Source organism: Helianthus annuus, chromosome 1, assembly GCF_002127325.2.
Source record: "Helianthus annuus cultivar XRQ/B chromosome 1, HanXRQr2.0-SUNRISE, whole genome shotgun sequence".
NCBI lineage: Eukaryota > Viridiplantae > Streptophyta > Magnoliopsida > Asterales > Asteraceae > Helianthus > Helianthus annuus.
This window is the reverse complement of record NC_035433.2, coordinates 126,561,712-126,569,139: the sequence shown is the minus strand read 5'-3', so window position 1 is coordinate 126,569,139 and position 7,428 is coordinate 126,561,712.

Sequence of the window (7,428 nt, the reverse complement as noted above, 5' to 3'; positions counted from 1 at the left end):
CGTAACGCTCTTTTAGCGCTCGGTTCGGTTTATGTAACTAGTTTGCATAAATTGACCGAAACGGGTCAAACGTTATCATTTTCGTCTCAAAAGGTTAAGTGTAGGTACTACACGTACTAGGCTGGCTGTCTTCTAGAGCGTCCACAATAAGTCTCGCAAGCTTGGACGACAATAAAACTGTTGAACAATATCTTATTTTGTTTTGATCCGCCTGTGGATCCGTTTCAACTATCAGTGATATTTAATATTACATTTTATTAAAGTTGAAATGAATCTATCTTTGCTTCCGCTGTGCATTATTATATTGTGTTGTTTGTCTATGATGATGCCAACTACGTCATTATACTCCCCACCGGGCCCACCGGTGACACGTGGAAATTAGGGGTGTGACATAATGATTACTGAAATCATGTACACTACTTCTTGTTTTCTTGAATAACTAGCCAACTTCATTACTGAAATGAATTTCAGTGGCTTTCGAGGTTTATCTCATGTGATTGAAATTACTTCTCCTGTAGGTGTATGGATTTCTACGGAATTTTTATCACAGAGAATTCTAGCATGGTTGGTTACTAACCAGTCCATTCCTAATACCACATCGAATCCGGCTAACTTCATAGGTAACATGTTTGCGGAAAACTTATAGCCTAAGAGTTCTATCTTTCCTTCTCGCAAAACCTTATCTATGCTAACAGAATTTCCATCTGCCGTTTCGACTGTAAAAATCTGCCTAAGATTGGTCAATGGTAAATTAAAAGCTTGGCAAAATGAAGTATTAATAAAACTTTGGTTTGCACCAGAGTCAAATAATACTTTTGCATACACGTTGGGAACTAAGAACGTACCAGCTATCACATCGGGAATGAGTTTTGCTTCTTGAATGGTCAGCTGAAATGCTCTAGCATTCTTTTTAGTAGTTCCGTCGGTTGTCTTAGCTTTGTTGTCTGTTGGTTTGACCAGTTTGGGACATTCAGTTCTGAAATGCCCAGTTTCTCCACAGTTATAGCAGATCCTGGTCTTTTTCCTACAATCTTCCTCACGATGTCCTATAGCTTTGCAAAAGTTACAGGTTTCATTGCATTTTCCAAAATGTTTCTTTCTGCAATTCCTACAGAAAGGCGGAGTGGAAGATTGTCTGATTCCCCTCTTCTTGAACCTGTTATTATTACCCATACGAAATCCTTGGGTAATTTTCTGAGCCAATTCCTTCTTCCGATTTTCTTCTTTTGTACGTACCAGTTCGTCAGTTAGGGTGTTAGATAGTTCCACCGCATCGTCTATAGTGTGAGGTCTTGCAGCTTTAACGATATTACGGATTTCGCCAATCAATCCCCAAATATAACGGGAAATAAGCACCGGTTCTGGAGAAGCCAGGGTTGGTACCACTCTCGCATACTCGAAGAATGTTGAAGTATATCCTCGACAGTCTACACCTACCATACGATGGCTCAGGAATTTATTTGCCATTTGTTCCTTTTCATACTCGGGACAGAATTTTCTTTCCATTGGCTGCTTAAATTCTTCCCAATTCATGGCATAGGCCATATTTCTTCCTTTGGCTTGAAGTACCGTATTCCACCATTCTAGCGCCCATTCTTTAAAAAGATGCGAAGCATACATGACCTTGTCTTCTTCAACACATTTACTTATCATAATTACTACTTCGGTTTTTTTCTAACCAACGCAGTGTCACAGTCGCCCCTTCATTGCCTGCAAATTCAGCTGGTTTACAAGCAAGAAATTCTTTGTAAGTGCAACCGGGCGTTGCAGCTTTTATTTTCTTAGGGAATGGGGCCTGTCGTGGATCATTCTCGTGATTAGTATGGTTGCCGCCTCCGTTTATGCTATTACTGCAGTTATCTTCCTGAGTACGTTTACTAGGAATAATTTGTTGAGGTTCAGCAGGTTTCTGGGCAGCAGCCAGAATTGCTGGAATAGCATTGGTTATCCCTTGAGCAACGATATTCTCGATATCTTGCCTAGTCATAAATTGATTTTCCTGATTTTGCTCAGATTGATTCACTTCATTAACTGGCTCATTACCAGTATTTTCCATCTGGTAATTATTATAGGTGTAAATTATTAGTGTCAAATAAAAATATAACAAACAATTGCATATAAGCACACAAATTTTTACAATACACATATAACCAAAATTGTCGATTTCTCAACTTCCATTTTTATAGATTATATTAGGCATCCGTACACACTGTTTATTTTACAACGTTTTATTTCTAAACTATTTTACAGAGTTTATATTTCTTTATTACTATTGTTATTATACAAACACAGCCTCCCAACCCCACTATTCCTTTGTCAGCTGGCATTTTTAGTAGCGACGTTCCCTCTCGTCGTACTTCCAGGAGATTTGCTCTCCCACCTCCCGGATCCTATTCCCTGCACCTATCAGCACCTCGCCAAAATGGCGGAGTTCGGCTAAGTTTTCATTACTCATCGGTGGGTTTGGTATAGGTTCTGGGTTGAACTGAGGGAAAAAGGTATAAGGGTTATTAAGAAGGTTTTGAAACTGCCAGTCGTCAGTCCACCACTCGTCTATTTCTCCTAAAGGCTGGGTGTGGATTAGAGGGTCTAGAATAGCTGGTTCCAAATTTACTGGAAGTTGGGTTTCAGCAGGATAAGGGTAGAGATTGTTGGTGATAGGTCTAATGATATCACAGCTTGCCAGTAGATGATCTAATTCCTTCTGAAATGGAAATTCTTCAGTTTGCTTAGAACTTTCCCCGATTTCTATTCCCGGTTGCCTAGAATTTTCCCCGATTTCTATTTCTGCTGGCCTAGACCTTTCTCCGATTTTGATCCCTTTTCCTTTATCCATAGGATTTTCTATTTTGGGAATTTTCCTAGTTGCTGGTTTCCTCCTGCGTACTTTCCTCCATCCTACATATCTTCTTCTTTTCTTAGGCTTTGATTTCTCCGGAGGTGGAGCTTGAAATTCCATAGGTTCCTCTGCATCAGCAATGTAACCAGTAAAATCATTGGAAACCTCTATTGGTACAGGATAAAGATTGAGATTCTGAAGGGCTTCAGATAACTCATTCATGCTGTTTAGCATATATGCAAAAGGCACAGAAAATGCTAAGTTAAAATTTTATAACAAAATTTTACAAATAAACATTTAAGTTTTATTGCATACCGTGTGATTAATTTAATACAAAGGACAACTGAAATCAAAGCATACTAGGGTTTATTGTAACTTATTTATTTACTGGGTAAACTTTTCTTTGGAGCTTCTGTCTTGTAGGTAATATAGGTACTAATACTGGTTCAGGGTACTGATAGTTTTTAAAGATTGGTATTTACTGCTACCGTGGCTAACATATAAAGATCTACCCATTTTTCATCTAATTTGTCTTCCCATGATGGATTTTGCCTATTTTCTGGGTTTCCTGACTAAATCTCACTTCCTTTGGTTGTGATTTCTTTCCTTTCCCCTGACTTTTCCTAATAATCAAACTTCTTTTACTGGGAGACAGTGGCATCTCAAACTGTGCTTTACGGACAAATATTCCTTCTCCATTATCTATAGAGTGTTTTGAGGATGATGATCCTTTATCTTTTGGTGTATTATCTAATTGATGATAGATATCTGAAAGTCTTTGCTTACCCATACTGTAATCAAAATATTCAAATAATAAAACATATAATCACAAAATGGCAATCAGTAAAATTAAGTATTTTGCTGAATACTTAATTGGCTTAAATCAGTGGCTCTGATACCACCTTTTCCTGTCACAGCCCTAACCCTGGTTTGACCCGGTCAAGAGCCGTGGGACAGGAACCCTGTGGTATTTAATTTAGGCGACAGCGGAAGTCTTTAATACAGGATCTTTTAATACTAAAAATGCCCGTTTTCTTTATTACATAATTTAGGGATAAAACCTTGTAATTTACAATAAAGTGATTTCACCGGGAAATCTTTATTTTACAAAACATGTTTCTTTATTTATTTATATTGAGCCACTTCCTTCAGCTTGTAGTGCTTCACGGCACTTTTCCTGGATTACATCAGATCACCTGAAACATGTTTGAAAAAGGTTTTGTCAGCGGGGAAATACTGAGTGAATCATTCTTTTTGTCTAAAACGATACTTTTGTTATAATTTACAGTATTAAGAGCGATTACAATGTTTCTACATGTCAACCATGTACCCACGGTATTTGTCACTCGACCACCCATTGGCTATCTCGTTGTCCAATGGTGTCTGTGACTATGGTCATATCACCCCTTGGCTACCTCGTTGTCCAATGGTGATGGATAACAAGTAATGTATACAAAACCTCACATACCGGCTGTAATGAAGACTACAAAGACTTAATCCCTGTAATTATAACTTTGAAAACAAACATGATTTTGAAAGCAAGTTTGGTAAAAAGAGAATGACTCACATTGCAGATTTATGCGGGCGGAGTTTAGTCTACTGATTAGCCTGTTTAACCTAATTGAAATAACAATGCACACGAACTGGGTTAGTAACTAATACAGCATTTACGATAATTCACGAGATTAAACCCTCACAACAAATGACAAAGTGCGATACTTAAACATCCATCGAATTAACGACGAATGACAAAGTATAAACCCAATTTGAGCAGCACTTAAACATTCGAGTTATTACCCTGTTTATCGCGGCAGTGTTTAGTGATTCATGTGTGTTTGTAGTATTTGGACTATATCTCAGCGTATAATTAGAATTTGAACGTCGAACTAACGCAGAATTTCAAGGGCCAAACCCCTCTATATATACTAAAATTTTGATTCCCTCGCGTGGCGCGACAGGGAGACCTGTCTCCTTCGTGTGGCGCGACGGGTCTAGTTCTAGCATAGGGTGGCCACGTTCATGGGTAGCTCAGCTGAGTTGGTCGTTCGACTAAATTTAATTCCTACAACAAACTGTTTAGATAATCGTCGGCTAGGGTTTACCCCCCCCCCCTGAGTTTTAGGGGCCCTGATCCTGATTCTGATTATTCTGAAAATTTTAGGGTTTATGCAGGATTACTTGGGTTTCTCAATTAGGGTTTCCTTATTGGACAATAATCATAATAAGTAATAATTATAGTGAGAGTTGTTACAACAGCCATGTAAAATGCACACTGTCCTGGCCTCCCAATGATCACATCATAGTTTGAGGGAATATTGATAACCACAAAGGTAAGTGGTTGAGTTCTTTCTTTTTGACCTTCGCTGAAACGAACATTAAGCGTCAGTTTCCCTAAAGGCTTAAGGGGTATATCGGCAATACCTTTTATGGAGGTTCCAGAGGGTTGAAGCCTTGAACGTTCTTCATTGCTCAAGCGGTTGAAGAACTTCTCGAACATGATTTAGGTAGCTGCCCCAGTGTCTATGTATGCCCTATTTGTTTGTAATGTTCCCACCGTTGCTTCTACTACGAGAGGATTTGAAAGAGGGTCTTTCTCCGTCGGGGGAAAACAAACACACTGAAGCTCCCAAGCTTCCAACCGTTGTCTCTTCTGTGGAACCCTTCCATCAAAATCCACCATATTGACTTCCTTGCCTTTCCCTTCAGCCATTTTGTCCCTCACTCCTTTCACCAAGTGAGCAAGTTCTCCGGACTTGACAGCTTCTTCAATTCTTTTCTTAAGTTTGGAAGCAACCATTGGTATGGTGGCCCTTTTCTTCATGGAATTCACAATATTGTGTGGAGTTCTCGTTTTTTCTGCTTTTGGGGAGAGGCCTAGGAGGCCGAAAGTTTTGCTTGACTTCTTTTGTTGCTAGGATCTCTTGAGGAGTTTTGGTGAGAGGTGTGAAACTCATGCCTTTTTCTCTGCTAGAAGGGTTGCGACCTTCAGACCTTCGATGGTCTGAAACCTTTTGGCGTCTGTCATAGGAGTTAAAGTTTCCTCTCTTTCTGGCTGGGCTGCTACCTCGCCAGCTGTTTCCTCTTTTTCTTTGCTCTTTGATATCTACTGCCTCCTCCCCTCGAATGTGGGCTTCAGCCCTTTCGAGAGCTTCTTCCAAAGTCTTGGGGAGAGATTTGTTGAAATCCCTTGTGAGGTATTTAGATGTAATGGCGTTCATGAAACCGGCCACCCTCATTTTCTCATCTGCTCCCACATAGGTTAGACCTTCCTTCTTGTACCTCTCTATGAATTCTCGAAGGCTTTCATCATCTCTTTGCTTGATCTGAAAGATCACTGTAGCATCTTTGACATACCGCCTTTGCTGGGAGAAATTGGCTAAGAACCCCTTGCTAAGATCGTCGAAGCTTCGAATGCTTCGAGCAGGTAAGTCATTGAACCAGATTCTTGCTGATCCCACAAGGGTTTGCATGAACATCAAGCAACATTCAGCGTTTGACCATTTCTCGATTCTTGCGGCACCGGTAAAGATCTGAAGATGGTCTTCAGGATCTTTCGTCCCATCATATGTTCTGATGTGGGCCGGCATCTTGATTTTTGTCTGGAAGTCATAATCGGCTATCTGCTGTGAAAAGCATGAAAGGTTACTTGGTTTATAAGGCTTGGCCAAATCTTCTTCAACCCTTGTACCCACATTGTTGTTACCATTGTTGTTCCCTTGAGTGGCTAGCACTTGATTAATGAAGTGTTGCCACGGGAAGCTGGCCATCATCTGGGTCATCATCTGAGGCATGAGGTTGAAGCCTTGAAGGCTTTCGGGTGCAATAGAACAGTTAACTCCCAAGGGGGTGCTTATAACGGCGCTTCGTGCTAAAGGGAGTACCGACAAGGCTTGTTCCCATGAAGTTGTCGTTGAAGGTGGAAGACTTGTTACTGGGGACTGCATGAGCTGGTCAAGGGTCAGCTCATGGCCTAGTGGAGCACCGCTTTGAGCAGGTTGAGACGAGAAGAGCGGGTATGCTGTAGGGTTTGGCCTTGCCGACAGGTATGGGTTAGGATTTGGGGGATTGCTGGGACCTGCCTCATCCCTAGATATAAAAGGAGGAATAGGAGGTCCAGGAGACAATGTTGGCTCAGGTTCATCATAGTCCAGACGGATCCTCACTCCCCTGTCTCTTTCTCTACTCACATACTGGTTGAGGAGAGACCTTAACTCAAGAAAATTGTTGGCGACCCCTTCCGGGGTAAGTTCGACATGCGACGGGGCACTAGTGACACCAACATTAGGGGAAGGGACCCCTGATCTGGACGGAGTAGGTGTACTGAAAGTTAGGAACTCAGGAGTACCTCCCGGTGTCGAGAAAGAAGCAGGTGTAGTTGCATGGGCTTGACTAGCACCTGGAGTAGAAGTGTTAGGAACTTGATTCACTTCTCCGGGAGATCCACTTTCTGACATGGCAATTTTAGGAGAATGGAGCTACACTACTAGGTCTTTTGGAGAAAAATAGTGGCGTAGCCCCACTGTGGCGCCAACTTGTTGATGCAACAAATAACAGACCAAGGGTAGTAGCAGGGTCGGTTAGGCAAAAGG